Here is a 16995-nt window from a genome sequence, read left to right as displayed (position 1 = left end):
TGCTAGAATTTATACCTTGATAGTAATATATATTATAATTATTAGGTGGGTGATTTTTATTTGGTGATATAGGAAAAGTGTGGAGTTAATTTGATGGTTTTATGTGTAAATTAAAAGTTTAGAGTAACTTTTAAAAGATTATAGAAAGATGGAGGATCAAACGGGATATTTGCTAAAGATTTTCTCAAATCTTCGAGAGTATATCAGTATACTCGATGATCATCTATCATCATTTATATATTATTTCTTTTCTTTTTATTTTTCTTTCATTTTCATCATCAATTTTCCCTGAACCGTTTCTTTGATTTACGGAGATTCGACCGTCCGAATCACTCGAAATTGGAAACATAGTATCTTTATCCATAGATCGAAGTCCTAACCAAAGAGTTTTTAAGTTTCGGCAGTGTTTGGAGGGGAACGTATTAGACAGAATTTAGAGCAGAATTGAACGGGTGTGGTTTCCTCTGGTTTACTACTTTGACTATATTATGAACTTACGTTTTGAGTATATTTTATAAGGTTTGGATTAAATCCCTTATAGCTGATAGTTTCTTACTGATATTTTTGTCTCACGTTTTTTAATGTTTTAATGTATTTAGGTGAGAAAGTACAGGATATAGAGAAGGTTACCGACCGTTTAGGCGGGGTTTGGAAGTTGGCTGCTTATTGTGAGAATTATGGTTAGAACTTTGGTAGTTCAATTGTAATATAATGACGTTGGATAATTTGGAGACTCTTAAGTATTGATTATGACCTTTCTATTTCACGTCTGATGCCGATTGAGGTCGTCTAGGGTCAAGTGTGACACAGGGAGTATCTGAGTTGTTTGATTACCTGGAAAGAAACGAGTGCTATTCTCAGCCATTACAGGGATCAGCTCAAGATAGTTTTATCTTGAATAGTGAGCTGTTAGGCTCTGATACCACTTGTTGGTCCCGTGTAACGTAGTAGAGTTAGTTCCAAGGGGGGGGGGGGGGTTAGGAACTATTATAACTTTTTATTAATTAATCCTGACCTAATTTAAGATTTGAAGCTTTAACGCAGTTTTAGGTCAGCACGGCTGAGTATGGTGTGAGACAGCTTTAGACAGACACTGACTAGAGATGTTTCAATTGTGAGTTGGAAAGTAACACTTAAGTCAGTTTCCAACTCAGCACTCAGATTACTCAGCTTCAGAGTGTACAGATTATTTTACTGAGTAATGTTAAGGAAGCAACACATACATATATATATATATATATATATATATATATATATATATATATATATCAAGAGAAGGGGATAGAAGTTACTCAGCAGACTTATCCTGGTTCGGCCTCTCCGCCTACGTCCAGTCCCCGGAATCCTTCCGAGCTTTTTCAATCCTCTACTGAGCTCTTTAAAGGTAGAGCACAAACCGTTTACAATAGCAACTGAGTATGCAATAGTACCGTCCTCTATTCGTCTACTCAATCCTATCTACCACTGAGTACTATAATCGAGTACTCAGCTTCTCTCTACCACTGAGTACTATAACCGAGTACTCAGCTTCTCTAACCTTTTACAAATGATACAAGATTTGTTCTCACTTAGTGTAGAACACTTTAGATGAATAAAATCACTCTAGACTTTTACACAGAAATAAGAGTTGGTGTAAGAGCTTGCTTTTTTCTTTTCAGACAGCTTCTATTTTGGATTTTGCAAATGAATTGACTTGATAAAGATTTGCTTGTCTGTCTTGTATATGATCCAAGTGATGAATTGGCCTTTTTATAGTGATCTTTGAGGCGCCAATGATTTGAATCCCGACATAGCCGTTGTGGGGAAACGGTCTTCATTCGTCATCACTTGGTCAGCACTCAATGATGCAGGCCAATCTTGTCTTCTGTTTTCGTCAGGAGCCAGGTTTGCCAGGTTTGTCTTCTAACGCCAGGTTTGTCTTTTTGTGCCAAGTTTGTCTTCTAGTAAATATCAGATGGTCCATGCTTCTCGAAAAGGTCCTTCCGACAGATTTATGAGTCTTCTAAATTTTGTTTAGAATATGACAGATTTTGTTTTCAACGCTGATCACTATCGAGGCTGACCTGACGACCACTCATCTTGACATAGCGGCTTTTCCTTCAAGCTTTTCTAAAGAAGACATTTTCTTTCGCTAAGCTGAGTTGCAGTTTACTCAGCTTCTGCTGTGTGACTTGCGCCTGCTGACTTTTGGCTTTCTTTTATAGATGTTCAATTCCTGGTCTTATTAATTAACTTACTCAACATTGAACAAACTCATTAGTATAATTAAATCAAAGCACTTAAATTTAATTGTTTAATCATGGGATTAACTTAAATAATTTTGTCAAATCAAAATCATGTGAAAAGGTGTTTCAACAATGTGGTGGAAAACCAAACCATGCATGTAATTCGGGATAACCGAATGTAAATTCTCTTCCGTTATTACGAAAACTGAGATAAACTCGCCGCTTGTCGACGAATCGAACCGTTGAAAAGAACTCTACTGCCCAATTTCCTATTATTGGGAAACGCATGGACGAAAACTTAGTCCATCCTAAATTGTTAAGATAACGGTTAATATCTCCACTGATACCGAGTTCATCATTCAAGAACTCATCCATGTACATCATGCCACAAAACATGATGTAGCGGAAGTGCAAATAACGTCGGCCCTCATCTTCGTTGAAAATAGGGAGCCACGCACCATAACGTGCTGAGATGTCAACACGCTTTCCGCGAGCGGGATTATGTTTCTTCAATTGTTTTGGAGAAGGAGTCATGATTAAGTAAATTTTTGCTGTTTAAAAACTTGAGAAAATTAAAACAGAGAATTCTGAAATTCTGAAGATATTTGGAAAGATATGAAAAATCTGTAGAGAAATTTAATTTATAGGATTTTAATCTAAAAAATCATGACTTTTTAAAATGAAAAGGTGCCTATTGGTACCTTTTGGTGAAAAATAACTTGAAAATTTGAAATTAATGCATGTGACAAAAAGGAAAGATGAGAAAATAAACTTACCAGCGCGGGAATCACGCGTGTCGCGGTCGAGATTTTGGAAATCTCGGTCGCGACACACTTTGGTCACTGGTAAAGGACTGCGCGCTGGACCTCCATAAATCTATGTAGAGATTTTCAAAATCTCTACATGAGCAGAAACTTACTTAAGACCTTAAAACAGGAATCTCAGTTGAGATTTTAATAATCTCTGCATAAGCAGAAATCCATAAAACTTCAAACAAAAGTCACTGTTGAGATTTTTAAAATCTCTATATAAACAGAAACTCAATGTTTGATATAATTTCACCTAATTTTAATTCAATTGAGATTTTTTAAATCTAAAACATTTTTTCTAATTAACTACAAATAATTTAAATAATTTAAGATACAAAACATATTTTTAATACCTTTTTAATAATAAAAATTTATTTTATTATTTTTTTTCTAATCTAACTAAAAACGAAATGTAAAAACTAAATACTAAAAACTAAAATATGAAAATTATCTCTTAAGAAAGCTCAAGGGACATCTAAATATTTTACAAATTTAATTACTGGACTGGATTTCCATCATAATAAATCTTACAACGATTACTGTTAATCTTGAATCGTTTTCCCTTAGAATTTTCCAATTCCAAAGCTCCATGATCAAACATATTAGTAACCAAAAATGGTCTCGTCCATCTAGACTTAAGCTTACCTGGAAACAACCTCAATCGAGAATCGAAAAGTAAAACTTTATCCCCAATTTTGAAAGTTTTAACCTTAATTCTAGCATCATGCCATTTTTTCACTTTCTCTTTGTACATCTTAGCGTTTTCATAGGACAAGAAACGTAACTCATCCAATTCATTTAAATCGAACAAACGATTTTTACCTGCACTTTGTAAATCATAATTAAGGGTTTTAATTGTCCAAAATGCCTTATGCACTAATTATACCGGTAAATGACAAGCTTTATCATACACTAATCTATATGGTGTCATTCCTATAGGTGTTTTAAATGCGGTACGGTATGCCCATAGCGCATCGTTAAGTTTGTGAGACCAGTCTCTTCTAGAAGATGAAACTGTTTTCTCTAATATCCACTTGAGTTCCCTATTTGAGATTTCTACTTGACCATTCGTTTGAGGATGGTATGGAGTAGATACACGGTGATGTACTCCGTATTTCTTCATAAGCGATTCAAACCTTCTGTTAATAAAATGAGTACCTCCATCGCTTATCATTGCTCTTGGGACTTTAAATCGACAAAATATTTCGTTTAAAAACTTAACAACTACCTTAACATCATTAGTCGGGGTTGCAATTGCTTCAACCCACTTTGAAATATAGTCTACGGCTACTAAAATATAATTTTTGCCAAAAGAAGGAGGAAAAGGACCCATAAAGTCAATCCCCCATGCATCGAAGATTTCAACCTCTAATATGCTCTTCAGGGGAAATTCATCTTTTTTGCCTAAATTTCATGCTCTTTGACACTTATCACAATGACTAATAAACAAAAGAACTATTGAACCACCTTTCCACATGATTTTGATTTGACAAAATTATTTAAGTTAATCCCATGATTAAAACAATTAAATTTAAGTGCTTTGATTTAATTGTACTAATGTGCTTGTTCAATGTTGAGTATATTAACTAACGAGAACGGGAACTTAAAGTCCATAAAAGAAAGACAGAACAAAGTCAGCATAAGAAGTCACACTGCGGAAGCTGAGTAGAATGCAACTCAGCTTTACGAAAGAAACGTCTTCTTCAGAAGAGCTTGAAGGCGAAGCTGCGAAGTCAAGCTGAGCAATACTCAAGACGCCGCTAAGTCAAGCTGAGTGAAAATCAAGTCAGTGTCCAATTATCCGTCAACTTGTGAGACAAAGTCTGACACATTTCAGAAGCCTCAGAAATCCGTTTCAAGGACCTTTTCGAGACACATGGACCATCTGACGTTTGGAAAGAAGACAAACCTGGCGCTAGAAGACGAACCTGGCGCAAGAAGATGAAACTGGCAAGCCTGCCTCCTGCTAAAAACAGACGGCAGGATTGGCCTGCAATTTTAGAAGCTGACCAATCAATGACGAAAGAAGGCCGTTTACTCCAACGGATATGTCTGAATTCAAATCATTGAAGCTTCAGAATTCATTATAAATGGACAAGTTCATCACTTGGATCATGGCCGAAAATAAAAGAGAGAAACAGACAAGCAAAATCTTCACTAAGTCAAAAAATCCAAAAGAGAAGCTGTCTGAATAGAAAAAAGCAAGTTCTTACACCCAATTCCAATCATTGTGTAAAAGTCTAGAGTGAATTGTATTCATCTAAAGTATTCTTTGTTTTGTGAGAACAATCTTGTATCAATTGTAAAGGTTAGAAGAGTGAAGCTTGTTGGTCCCTTATAACGTGACAAGTTAGTTCCAAGGGGGGGGGATAGGAGCTATTTAAAATCTTGTCTAGAAGTTGAACATTGCCTGCCGCTGTCCAGACTGCTTTGTCGTCCAACTCAGCAGCTTCTACTTGAAGCTTTTGCCACGAAGGCTTCTCGATCCTTCTTTTGCTGAGTCGTCATTTTAGTTGATACGACTTCGTTTTGAACTCTTGGGCCGAATGGTATTGATGTGTTGACTTGGGCTTGACTTCCACTTTATGGGCCTTTGGGCTTTTTAATCTCAATGTCTTATACACAATTAAACTCAACATTGAACAAACACATTAGTGTAATAAATCAAAGCATTTTAAATTTAATGTGTTAGAATATTTTTATCATTACTTAAATAATTTTGTCAAATCAAAATCATGTGGAAAGGTGTTTCAACAAACTCCCCCATTTTGATGTTGGCAAAAATATTCAGTCGAAGAACTCAGTGTTGAGCTCCCCCATGATAGTTGACCTTATTTTATCAAATAACTCCCCCATAAGGGTTGGGCTACTGACTTAGTTTTACTCTAAACATTTCAAGGTTTTAATTGAGTAAGTCTAAGGTCAGTTTTTAGAAATAGGTCAGCTCATGGAACATATTCTATTTAACTCAATTTTACGCGGAAGGTTTAAATATCAGAGAGCACTGAGTATGCTTTGTTCAATGAGTTTTAGTTAAGTGGACATATAAGAAGTGGTCAACATGTATGATCAACACATCAGACATATCATCAATTAATATAGACAGTGTAGCACAGTTGATTTAATGAAGATGCGTTTTAACAAATTATATTAATTACTTAAGTAAGCATCGTATAAGAGTAGTCAGTATAAAAGAGATGCATATAATTTGTTTTGAGTTTAAAGTCAGCACAACAGGGTTCACAGAAAAAGAACATAGATATAAAGGTTCAAAAAGCTAGCTATCCTAGACAATACAAGTTAAGCTACTTTTGTTTGCCCTTGCCCTTGTGTTGCGGCTGACTAACTGAGGCTTGCTGAGTTCTTGGGGCTTGTTCTTTCTCCCCCGTTTTGCCATCATCAGGTTTGGGAATGAAGGTGGCTTCAATTGCAGCTTGAGTGAGGCATTGAGAAAATGCCTTTAGCTTTCTCGTGCTTTCATTCATTCCGTCGAAGATTGGAACACCATCATCCACAATGGATCGAGGAATTCCGATAGATGCAGCACTCAGCATACTTAAAACAGCGGCTTGAGACTTGCCAATCCAGTGCATGGTTTCAGTGAGCATTGCAAAGGCTTGATGAAACATCTTTAGCAAAGAGGAATCATAATACTCACGCTGAGCGTTGATTTGGCGCACATTGCTGAAAGTTGCTCGAGAATACTTCAGAATCTCGTTGGTTTTAAGCTCGTCAGTGGCCATCTCTTGCCTGTTTAAGTTTAGCAGATGCATAGCCTCGCTAATTTGCTCAATGGAGCATTGAGAGGAGGTGGAAAGCTGGTGATTTGTTTTCTCTTGCTCAGTGTGAAGCTGGATGAAGAGATTATGTACTTCGGCAGAAGTGGCATATGCTGAGTTCGCAGCTAACAGTTGATGAAACTCCTGTTGCAGTGAGTTTATATGGTTGACCATGGTCAGCTGGAGTTCGGCCAGCTTCATTATAGAGTCCTGCCTGGGCTATTGAGATTGTAGTGTAGTCATGACACTCAGAAGATGCTTCATACCTTTGATCTCAGTAAGAAGATGAGTGACAGATGAAAATGGAGTTGTCTCAACAGTAGTGGATTTAGCGGCATTGGTACTTGATTGATGGAGGTCCTAGATGAGAGCTTGAGCTGAGTCAACGATTCTTCAACCAGACTCAGAGGCAATGAGGTAGCTGAAGGATCCATCTTATGTTGGCCCAGATGCCGGAGGAGGAGTAGAGCCGAATAAAGGCAGTGTCTGGTTCTGCTCATCATTAGAAGGCCCAGCATTATCAGCAGTTGGCCTAGAATTTGGATTGTCAGTAGAAACTGACTGAATCTGATTCTGCTCATTGTTTTGGGGAAGTGGAGGATCAGCAGAAAGAGTTGCTTGCTCAGTGTCAGGCTGAAGCTGACTAGGTGATGGAATTTGAGGAAGTCCAGTGTCCACCTGAGCAAGTAATTCCTTGGCTTGCTCAACGTGTTGAGGAGCAGAATCATCGAGCACTTGCTCGGCATTGCTTTGGTTGGCAGAAGCATCTAAGTCGGCATGTTCCTTTGGAGAAACAGAGGCTTGATTTTTTGGTAAATCTTGTTGAGGTATAGGTGGGTTGGAGAAGTATTTAAGATGTACCTCGGTGAGGTCAGTGATCTCATCTCTCAACGGTGAATCACCCATGAGATCAATAGCAGGTGTTCTAAAAGTTTCTTCTTTCTCAGTCTCCTAAGCTTCGGAGGAGTAGGGTCACAAGGAATAGACTCAATGGAGTCAGTGGGTGAGGCTTCCCTTTGAACAGCAGGAGCATCTACTATGTGCTCAGTTTCTTCTTCATCAACCAACTCAGTGTTGATTGGTTCAAGATGCTCATCATCTGATGGTTCCTCAGTGTCATCCTGACCACTTTCTTCTTCTTCAGACTCATCATCCAGTTCTTCTTCCTCTAACTGGTCATCCAACTCTTCCTCGACAAACTGACCACCCAATTGGTCTTGGTCTTGTTCTTCGTCAACCTGTTGCTCATCGTCAATCCCTTGACTCTGTGCATAGTGTTAGTTAGGAGGAACGATGATATCTGTTGGCTGGGCATCTATAGGTCTCAACTCAAAATTAAGCTTCTTCTTCTTCTTTCTTAATGGTTGGTCATCAACCTTTCTTTCTTCTGTCTCAGGTTCAGCTTGCCTAGGTCTTTTCGTAGCTGGCCTAGATCCACCCGGACTTGGTTGAGTTTGCGGCTTTGTTCCTTTATATACAACTTTGAGCTTCTTTTGGGTAGAGGCAGCTCCTTTAGAGGTACTTTGCACAACTTTCCTCTTTCTTTGTGTTCTGCCCTTTCTAGTCACTACCCCCTCAGCGTTAGTCCCCTCAGCGTTCTGGACAGCTTCCCCTTTTCCTTTCTTCGGCAAAATAGGTAGATCATATGCCAAGCCGAACAAGGCAGCAGCTGTAATCTCGGTTCCCCGAACTTGGATTTTTGCTATCATGTCCACCTTGTGATCTTGGAGGATTCGAGTGATGAAGGATCCCAGCCTAAGGGTTCCTGTACTTCGTAGAAACCCACCGATTATGAAGACAGGCATATTTATCGGCGTGTAGGTCAGCATGTGCCATATAAAACACTGCTCGAAGTTGGTTGCTGAGTTGGTGCAGTTGATTTTAGGGTAGAGGAAATTTGTCAGTATGTAATGGGCCATCTTTTGATGCTGACCCATGGAAGTGCTTGAAATTTCACCTACATGACCCTCAGGTTTGCAGAAGGTCTGAATGTAATCGGTTTTCTCATGGTCACCTGATTTACGAAGTATAGCTCCTTCGTTTTTCAGTTTGAACAGTGAGGCTAGATATGTTGGGTTGATGGAGATGTTCTTCCCTCGAACATGAGTAGCTAGGTAGTTTCTGTTATCATTGGCGACTTTCAGGTTGGCGTAAAATTCTCGTACCAACTCAGGGTAAGTAGGATCCCGACCTAAGAACAGCTTAGTCCATTCATTGTTCTTGATCCACTCACAGAAAGGTTGCTCAGCCTCCACGAATCCTTTTGAGAACCACCACGAGTGGTCAATCTTCCACCCCCTCACACTCTCGAAGACCTGAGTGTAGGTGCGTTCTACTACTTTCTTACCCTTGTCCTTTTGCTGTTGTTTCCCTTTGGAAGAGGTAGCTTGGACAACTTGAGCTTTCTTGCTTGGCGTAGTAACTCCAGCGTGATCATGCTGAGTGGGAGAAGTGGGATTGTCATCGGAGCGGTTATGGGAGAGACCGGCACCGGAGATGTTCAGAGAAATTTTAGTCATTTTCTCAGAGAAGTTTTTAGAAGGTTTGGGAACTTTTTCGAGAGAGAGAGAGTATGAATGCCAAAGATTTCTAAGCGTAAAGAAATAGAAGTGGGAATTCATCCACTATTTATAGAGATGTTGAGTTAATCCAAGGCGTTGAGTAGTCCGTTTTGCCTCGAGATTCTCAATCGACAAATATTCTGGCATTTATGACACATACGACGCGTGTATTTTCTAATTATAGCCTATACGTCATCCTAGGTGGCTATTTAATTCGCGTGCTTTGCATTAAAGTTTGCAACGGCTCTTTACTCAGTGTTAAGAATTTCAGGCGTTTAAAATTCTGAGTAGTCAGTGTTATGCAGATGAATTGATCTTATGCGTAGTAACTCAGCTTGAGATAGATACTCAGCATATATATTTATCTACTCAGCATGTAATAACACAAATCATTCAGCATGGTAATTCACTCAGCATGCATACTATACTTGAAATTTATTGAAGAGGATTAAACATACCAATGGCTTCTCTAAGTATGTTGAATTGCTCACGAGCCAGTGGCTTTGTGAAGATATCGGCAAGCTGCTCATCCGTTGGGACATAGGTCAGCTTGATCTCTCCCTTGAGTATGTGATCTCTAATGAAGTGATGTCTTATGCTGACATGCTTCATCATGCTGTGTTGGATTGGGTTCTTTGATAAGTCAATGGCACTTTTGTTGTCACATTTGACTTCAATTATTTTAGTTCGAACGCCAAAATCTTCAAACTGTTGCTTAATCCATAGGACTTGAGCAACACAGCTTCCAGCAGCAACGTACTCAGCTTCAGTGGTTGACAGGGCTACTGACGCCTGCTTCTTGCTGAACCAGGACACAAGACAGCTCCCAAGGAAGTGGCATCCTCCTGAGGTGCTTTTTCGTTCAAGCTTGTCTCGTCCGTAGTCAGCGTCAGTGTATCCAATGAGTGTGAAGTCATGAGTGTTGGGATACCATAAACCTGCATTCACCGAGCCTTGCAAATATCTAAGGATTCTTTTTACAGCTATGTAATGAGATTCCTTAGGGTTAGATTGATATCTAGCACAATAACATACTGAGAACTGAATGTCCGGCCTACTAGCAGTTAAGTAAAGTAGAGAACCAATCATACCTCGATACAATCTGCTGTCTACTAACTTACCACTCTCATTAGCGCAGAGGACAGTGTCAGTGCCCATTGGGGTAGATATTGACTTACAATTCTCAAGTTCATACTTCGTCAATATCTCCTTAGCATACTTAGTTTGACTGATGAAGATGCCATTTTTCCCTTGTTTGATTTGAAGTGCAAGGAAGAAGTTGAGTTCTCCCATCATTGACATTTCAAACTCAGTCTGCATCTGCTTACTAAATTCCTTGCACATTGACTCGTTAGTGGCACCAAAAATAATGTCATCAACATATATTTGAGCCAGCAGGGTATCTTTACCCTTCCTCTTAATGAATAAGGTTGTATCAGCTTTTCCTTTGACATAATTTCCAGTCAGCAGGAAACTGGTCAGCCTCTCATACCAAGCACGTGGTGCTTGCTTGAGGCCATACAGAGCCTTTTTGAGCTTATAAACGTGGTTTGGGAATTTAGGATCCTCAAACCCTGGAGGCTGATTAACATAAACTTCCTCGTTTATAACTCCATTAAGGAATGCACTCTTAACATCCATTTGAAACAGTTTAAAGTTCATATAGCTTGCATATGCACATAAAATTCTAATAGCCTTTAGCCTTGCCACTGGGGCAAAGGTCTCACCGTAGTCAATACCTTCTTGCTGACTGTAGCCCTGAGCTACAAGTCTTGCTTTGTTTCTGACCATGTTCCCTTGTTCATCCAGCTTGTTGCGGAAGACCCATCTTGTTCCTATGGTCTTCTGGCTTCTTGGTTTTGGCACTAGATCCCATACTTCATTTCGTCTGAACTGATCAAGTTCTTCTTACATTGCATTCATCCAGAATTCATCATACTCAGCTTCAGCGAAATTCTTTGGTTCCTGGATTGAGAAGAATGCTACGTTGCTGAGGTATCTCCTGAGTTGATTTCTAGTCATCAGGGTATTCTCAGCGGCATCAAGAATGGCACTCTCTGAGTGACCTATTGGTATCCTAATCTCCTTTGGTAGATTGATGTCTTGCGCTGGTTGTGTTTCAACAATCTCTGCATGTGTAGATTGGTCAGTGAAAGTAATTTGAGTTTCACTTTTACCTTTGGTCAGCCATTGAGGGAATGACTCAGCGGCTGTTTCTTGGTCAGCGGGTGCTGAGTGTGGGTCATCCTCGGTCAGCGGCTGGTATCTACCTGTAGGGTTAGTTTCATCGAACTCAACATGTACTGACTCTTCTAAGACTTGAGTTCGTTTATTAAAAACTCTGTATGCTTTGCTGTTTGTTGAGTAGCCTAAACAGATAGCTTCATCAGCTTTTGAGTCAAACTTAGCTAGGCTATCTTTGGTATTTAAGATAAAACATTTACAGCCAAAGGCACGAAAGTATCCAATGTTGGGCTTTCGTCCTTTCCAAAGTTCGTAGGGGGTTTTCTTTAGTATAGGTCTAACTAGAGCCCTATTAAGAATATAACACGCTGTGTTGACAGCTTCTCCCCCAAAGTACTTTGGAAGCCTATGCTCACTCAGCATTGTCCTGGCTATTTCAACCAAGGTTCTGTTTTTCCTTTCAACAACCCCATTTTGTTGAGGCGTTCTAGGAGAAGAGAAATTATGGTCAATGCCGTTGGTTTCACAGAATTCAACAAACTGTTGGTTCTTGAATTCTCCACCATTATCACTTCGGATGTGAGCTAACTTAAGGTCTTTATCATTTTCAAGTTTTCTTACCAAATTTGAAAATGTCTCAAAGGTTTCATCCTTGCTACTCAGCAAGATGATCCAAGTGTACCGAGAAAAGTCATCTACAATGACCAAGGAAAATCTTCTTCCACCCAAGCTCAGCGGCTGGACTGGACCGAAGAGATCCAAGTGTAGTAACTCTAATGGACGCTTAGTTGAGACAATGTTTTTACTATGAAAAGATTGTTTGGTTTGTTTTCCATCTTGGCAAGCGTGGCATAACTGATCTTTTTCAAATTTAAGTTCTGGCAGTCCCTCAACCAATTTCTTTCTTGCTAATTTGGCCAGGAGGTCCATGCTTACATGACCAAGTCTCCTGTGCCATAGCCAGGAATTTTCTTCCTTTGACACTAAGCATACAGTTTTTGAAAACTTCTTTTCTAAGTTCAGCATAAAGACATTATCAATACGAGGGGCAGTTAAAATTAACTCATTTGTTTTACCCGCGAATATTTTACATCCAGTGTCATCAAATATAACTTTTCTCCCATTGTCACATAGCTGAGCTACGCTGAGTAAGTTATATTTGAGTCCGCTGACTAGGGAGACTGACTCAATAGTAGGATTACCACTAAAGGTTCCTGACCTTACTATCTTACCCTTCTTGTTGTCTCCAAAACTTACACTTCCTCCTCATTTACGCACAAACGTGATGAACTGAGTTTCATCACCAGTCATATGCCTCGAGCATGCGCTGTCAATGTACCACATCTTTGACTTCTCAGCACACCTCAGGCTTACCTGCAATATAGCTAGTTGCTTTTAGGTACCCAATTCGTTTTGGGTCCTTGCTTGTTAGGTTCAACAGGTAAAGCATCGTATTTCATTTTATGATGACATACTTGGACAGTATGTCCATTCTTTCCACAGAAGTCACAGCTGACCTTCCGTTTAGGATGTCTCACTGACTGGTCAGCACTCCAGTGCTGAGTGTGCCAGCACACTTTTGTGGTGTGTCCTTTCTTCCCACAGAAGTCACACTGGACATTCCGCTGAAGATTCCATCTCTGCTGACTAGTACTTCTGTACTCAGTGTTCAGAGGAATATTTCTCTTATTCGGAACCTTAAGTTGGTTCTGAATTGATGTGACGTCCTTTCTCAGTTTCTTAGAATCTGATTGGACCTCAATGACAAACTTTTGCATAATTTCTACATTACTATGCAAAATCGAAGTGTCCTGGAGAATATATCGAAGGTCACTCAGTTTGACCTCCTCAACCTCGTCACATCGCCTGCTGAGTGCTCTAACCTTTTTATTACACTTTTTGACAAGTGTATAAAGGTCACTCAGGGCATTAACCATTTCATTTCTGAACAAGGGTAGTGATATTACCTCAGTTGAGTGTTCCTCATCGTCAGATGCAATTGAGGGGTCAGCATGCTCAGAAACACAAGGCTCAGCAAGCTCATCTGCCATGAAGCAAATCTTTGCTGACTCAGCGGCATCAGCTTCAGATGATGATGAATCATCACTATCACTCCAGGTTGCCACCATTGCCTTCTTGCCGCTCTTCCTTTCTTTCCTCTGTGTGGGACAACTTGACTTGATATGGCCAGTTTGATGAGATTCAAAGCATGTAATGGGCTTTGAGCTGTCCTTCTTGTACTTGCTGTCGCTGGAGTCAGCTTTGTACTTATCAAACTTCTTGTAAGGCTTCTTAGAATATTTGTCATTCTTTTTGAACAGCCTTTTCATCTTTCTAGTGAACATAGCCATTTCTTCATCGTCTGTTGAGCTCCCATCAGTGGAGTCAGCTTTCATGACAAGAGACTTTTGCTTCTTGTCTTCAGACTTTTCCTTCACCTCGAAATTCTTCATTGAGATCTCATGGGTCAGTAGTGAACCAATGAGTTCATCATACTTGTAGGTGGTTAAGTCTGACCAATCAATGACGAAAGAAGACCGTTTACTCCAACGGATATGTTTGAATTCAAATCATTGAAGCTTCAGAATTCATTATAAATGGACAAGTTCATCACTTGGATCATGGCCGAAAATAAAAGAGAGAAACAGACAAGCAAAATCTTCACTAAGTCAAAAAATCCAAAAGAGAAGCTGTCTGAATAGAAAAAAGCAAGTTCTTACACCCAATTCCAATCATTGTGTAAAATTCTAGAGTGAATTGTATTCATCTAAATCGTTCTTTGTTTTGTGAGAACAATCTTGTATCAATTGTAAAGGTTAGAAGAGTGAAGCTTATTGGTCCCTTATAACGTGACAAGTTAGTTCCAAGGGGGGGGATAGGAACTATTTAAAATTTTGTCCATTAAGGCTGACTTGTTTTTCTATGAAAAGGATTACACAGCGTCACTAAGTAGATTCAAGACACAAGCTTAGTCAACTTGTGACTAAGTCTGCTTCTTTACTTGAGTCAGAAAATAACACTTAGAGTCTATTCCTGAACTCAACTTCTTAGTAAACTTAACTCAGCGTGAGTTCTTTACTTAGTCAGTTTTCACAGCAAGCAATATATATTAAAGGAGTTTAAGGGTTAGAAAGATATTACTCAGCAGACTTATCCTGGTTCGGCCTCTCCGCCTATGTCCAGTCCCCGGAACTCGTTCTGAGCTTTTTGAATTCTCTACTGAGCTCTTTAAAGGTAGAGCACGAAACCTTTTACAAATAGAAGCTGAGTATAACAAGAGTACCTTCCTCTATACCTTTACTCACTCCTATATCTACGCTGAGTACTATAACCGAGTACTCAGCCTCTCCTTTCTATTCTTCTAGAAATGATAAAGTGTTTGTCCTAAACAACGATTGCTAAGACACTTTAGATGATTGGAAATCAGTCTAGACTTTTACACAATAATATGGAAATTGGTGTAAGGTATTTGCTTTGCTTTTCTCACAGAATCTTCGAGTATGAATTTGGTTAGCGTTTCGACTGCTTGAAGTTCTGCATCGATTGAAGCAAATGGATGGCCTTTATATAGTGACACTTAAGGCACCTGGTTATTTCGAATTTCGAAATAACCGTTGGAGGGAAATGGCTTCCTGTCGTTGTCACTCTAGGCGTGCTCAGCGTCGTTGGCCAATAGGATTCACGCATCTTCTGTCTTCGTCAGTCTTCGGCAGAATGTTTCGACATTTAAGGAAAAGTCCACGAGACAGCTTTCTTCGCCTTCTGAACTTTTCCCAAAGTAGAAATACTTTGTCTAGAAGTTGAACATTGTCTGCCGCTGTCCAGACTGCTTTGTCGTCCAACTCAGCAGCTTCTACTTGAAGCTTTTGCCACGAAGGCTTCTCGATCCTTCTTTTGCTGAGTCGTCGTTTTAGTTGATACGACTTCGTTTTGAACTCTTGGGCCGAATGGTATTGATGTGTTGACTTGGGCTTGACTTCCACTTTATGGGCCTTTGGGCTTTTTAATCTCAATGTCTTATACACAATTAAACTCAACATTGAACAAACACATTAGTGTAATAAATCAAAGCATTTTAAATTTAATGTGTTAGAATATTTTTATCATTACTTAAATAATTTTGTCAAATCAAAATTATGTGGAAAGGTGTTTCAACAAAGCTGAGTACTCGGTTATAGTACTCAGTGGTAGAGAAAATCTGAATACTCGGTTATAGTATTCAGTGGTAGATAGGATTGAGTAGACGAATAGAGGATGGTAATCTTGCATACTCAGTTGCTATTGTAAATGGTTTGTGCTCTACCTTTAAAGAGCTCAGTAGTGGATTGAAAAAGCTCGGAAGGATTCCGGGGACTAGACGTAGGCGGTGAGGCCGAACCAGGATAAGTCTGCTGAGTAATCTCTAACCCTTTCTCTTGATATATATAGATGTATGTGTTTCTTGCTTAAATTTCTCAGTAAATAATTTGTATAAGCCGACGCTGAGTAATCAGAGTGTTGAGTTGGAAGCTAACTTAAAGTATTATTTCCCAACTCACAATTGAAACAGCTCTAGTTAGTATCTGATTAAAGTTGTCTCACACCTCACTCAGCCTTGCTGACCTAAAGCTGAGTTAAATTGTCAAATATTTAATTAAGTCAGCATTATTAAGCGAAAAAGTTACATTAGTTCCTAACCCCCTCTTGGAACTAATCGTACTACGTTACACGGGACCAACAAGAACATCTTTAAACGGAGTAGGCCAAAAGAATCCACATTCTAATACCTTTGCAACTGTTTTACTTACACCATTATGACCTCCATAAGAGCTTGCATGACATTCAAACACAATAGAATAATATTCCAACTCACTAACACATCTTCTAAGCACGTCATCACCAAATTTTTTGAACAAGAATGAATCTTCCCAAAAGTATTTTTTAACATCTGAAAATAATTTCTTCTTTTGTTGGAAATTGAACCCATCAGGAACTATATTTGCAGGAAGGTAATTACTATATCCGCATACCATGGTGCTATTAGACTCTTTACTTGCATGAGATGTTCATCAGGGAAATCATCTCGTATGCCTACCGTCTCACCAATGGGACCATTTTCATCTTCAAGTCTAGATAGATGATCAATGACAAGATTCTCGATTCTCGATTCCCTTTTTATCTTTTATTTCTATATCAAACTCTTGCAACAATAAGACCCACTTAAAAAGACGCAGTTTTACATCTTTCTTAGCAAATAAATGACTCAAAGCAGCATAATCGGTGTAAATGATGACTTTAGACCCTAACAAGTATGATCTAAACTTATCACATGCAAAAACTACCACTAGCATTTCTTTTTCGATTGTTGTATAATTTAATTGAGCACCGGATAAAGTATGACTTGCATAATATATGACATGAAGTTTCTTATCTTTTCTTTGACCTAATACACATCATA

Source organism: Euphorbia lathyris, chromosome 3 (genome assembly GCF_963576675.1).
Source record: "Euphorbia lathyris chromosome 3, ddEupLath1.1, whole genome shotgun sequence".
NCBI classification, from domain to species: Eukaryota; Viridiplantae; Streptophyta; class Magnoliopsida; order Malpighiales; family Euphorbiaceae; genus Euphorbia; species Euphorbia lathyris.
The sequence above is the reverse complement of the archived record's forward strand: the minus strand, read 5'-3'. Positions refer to the sequence as shown.